General features: G+C 45.8%; 1 pseudogene; it reads left to right on the top strand.

Moving 5' to 3' along the window:
- The first annotated feature begins 1,889 nt into the window (after nt 1-1,889).
- LOC119296531 lies at nt 1,890-2,028 on the top strand (annotated as a pseudogene).
- Nucleotides 2,029-3,042: the final 1,014 nt, after the last annotated feature.

Here is a 3,042-nt window from a genome sequence, read left to right on the forward strand (position 1 = left end):
TCAGCCTCAATGGTAAAGTAATGGGTCATACAGTACATAGTATAACAGAATAAATTTTTGTTACCGGCTGCCCCGCACCTTGGCCCCTTGTTCTACCTCTAAACGATAATCATGTTAATACGGTAACAGACAATATCATATGTAGTAATGAAACTAAGTTTCGTTACTGACTGCCACGCATCACTCCTCTAGTCGTAAAGTAGTATGCACACGTGGTAACGCTAAGCCAATAAAAAAGGTGTTGTTTGGTTCAATTTACTATAGTAATCGTTCTAGTAATTTGGGTGTTTCTCTGTTGATTTTTTTAAATAGTTTCTTTGATGCACTAGAGTATATGGTAATTGTTATGATATAATCTAGTAAAAGAGGAAAACCATACATTTAGTTGTTCACGTATTATTTTGAGTCGTAGGATGCGAGAGTACAAGCTACAAATGAATGGTAATTTTAATTTCTTGATGGTAACAGTGTTACCGTTTGGTACAGAGTCAATTGGTAGTAATACCGTTACGATGGATTTTGTTGGTACGGGGTGGGTGGCGCGCAGACCAGGTGCTGGTCTGGCCAGGCTAATTAGGGGCGCGGCCGGAGCGTACGCTAATCATAATGCGCTCAGGTTCATTTTAGCAAGCCTATTATATATATAATATATATAATATATATATATATATATATATATATATATATATATATATATATATATTATATAAGATCTCGTACGTCCCCTAACATCTGAACTCAACTTCCACATGGTATTCTTCGTGTTTGTCGATGACGTGGTCAAGAAAGAATCCCGCCAATTGCTCGTACGCGATCTTCTGATAGGAGTTCATCCCGCATCTACCACATCTAATTTCAAGAAGGGGGTCAATACATAAATATGAATGAAACTGAAACAAATGATGATAATAAAATAAAATTATGAATATTATTGCTTACGCACTTCATATTGTTGTTTAGAGTAGCCCCGCTCACAGGTGGTGTGGTGGATGAACTCGCAAATATAGTATCCACACAAATCATTCATGGGTTCCTGCCACAACCACTTTACAAGAAATAGAGGTCAATCAAAATGATAAGCAAGCATGCTAAATGGTATTGATTGTTAAACACCGGATATTTGCATACGCATAACTTGAAGATCTTTATCTCTAGGAGGTTAGGATAGTTGTACGGTTTAACTTGTTGTAATCCTGTAGCACAACTACCTTCATCTTATCTCCTCCTCTCTCGTTCTCCAAATTGTACTCAACCGATGTATACATATTCAGGGTTGGCCCCTGCTATATAAACACGCACTCGTCGCCTCTAACGAGGTAAGACGCTTCGAGCAATCTTCACATGGTATCAGAGCCTCCTTCTTCCATTACATCTAGCTTCATAATACCATCACCACCAACTGCTCCACCATGTCATCCTCCTCCGCCGCACCCATGTCCAGCATCAATGGGCAGGTCACGGAGAAGCTCACGAGGACGAACTATGTCCTCTGGCGTGCACAGATCACGCCACAACTCATCGGCGCCGGTCTTTTCGGCTATGTCGATGGAACCACCCCGGAGCCAGAGAAGACCATCATCACCAAGAACAAGGAAGGGAAAGATGAATCTGTCCTGAACCCTCTACATCATCCTTGGGTCAGGGAGGATCAACAGGTACTTGGGCATCTCCTGAATAACTTATCTCGAGAAGTTCTTGTCCAGGTCACCTCCATCCGCAAGGCACACGAGCTCTGGACTTCCCTTGGGAACATGTTCTCATCGCAGTCCAGGCCGTGTGTGAACAATATCTGCATCGCCCTCTCCAACGCACAGAAGGGGACCCAATCTGTGGGTACCTACTTCGCCTACATGTGCTCCCTCGCCGACGAGCTAGCTGCTGCTAGAAAGCCGCTGGACGAGGACGAGGTGGTCTCCTACATCACTGGCGGGCTGGACATGGACTATCAGCCGTTGGTGTCGGCCCTTGATGCCCGCACCGAGCCGGTCACCCTCGAAGATCTGTTCGCTCAGATGAGCAACTTTGATCAGAGGGCGGCGCTATTCCACAACGCCGCTGGGTTTCAGTCGTCCGCCAACTTCGCCTCCCGTGGTGGCCGTGGTGGGTCTCGCTACCGCGGCCCGCAAAGGAACAAGGGCAAGCCCGGCGGCAACAGCAGCAACACCAACACTCAGCGCTCCAGCGGCGGCGGCCATCCCTCCTACACCAACAACAGGGGCCGCCGCAGCTCCTCCAAAACCTCCCGTCCAGATGCCATCCGATGCCAAATCTGTGGTAAACCAGGTCACTCCGCTAAAGATTGATGGTACAGGTTTGATAAGGATGAAGGCGACTCCTCACAGGACGAGAAGGTAGCAGGAGCAGCTGAAGGATCCTACGGCGTCGACACCAACTGGTACGTCGACAGCGGCGCAACTAATCACATCACGGGTGAACTCGAAAAGGTCACCGTGAGAGAGAAGTACCGCGGCCAAGATCAGATTCACGCTGCCAATGGATCAGGTATGAGGATTAAACACATTGGTCATTCAGTTATTAAAACCCCACACGAAAACATTCATAGAATCTTGCATGTCCCCAGTGCCTCCATTAATCTTCTTTCCGTTCATCGCATTGCCCTTGACAATCATGTATTCCTCGAGTTTCACCCTTTGTTCTTTTTGATTAAGGACCAGGCAACGAAGAGGGTTCTATACCGAGGTAGATGCGTTCGAGGGCTTTACCCGTTGATTCCCAAGTTTAGAAGGTTCAATAAGCAAGCATATGGCATCGCCAAGCTTACTTCAACTCGGTGGCACGATCGATTAGGGCATGCATCTTCTTCTTTAGTTGAACGAGTGCTTAGGAAAAATAAGCTCCCATATGTGGATGAGCGTCATGTTCAAACCATTTGTGATTCATGTCAGCGTGCTAAGAGTCATCAATTACCTTATCCTATTTCTACAAGTATTTCTACCAAGCCATTGCAACTCATTTTTTCCGATCTTTGGGGTCCTGCCCCTAGTTCTGTTGGTAGACATACATATTACGTAAGTTTCATAG

This window comes from Triticum dicoccoides, chromosome 4B, assembly GCF_002162155.2.
Source record: "Triticum dicoccoides isolate Atlit2015 ecotype Zavitan chromosome 4B, WEW_v2.0, whole genome shotgun sequence".
Lineage (NCBI taxonomy): Eukaryota > Viridiplantae > Streptophyta > Magnoliopsida > Poales > Poaceae > Triticum > Triticum dicoccoides.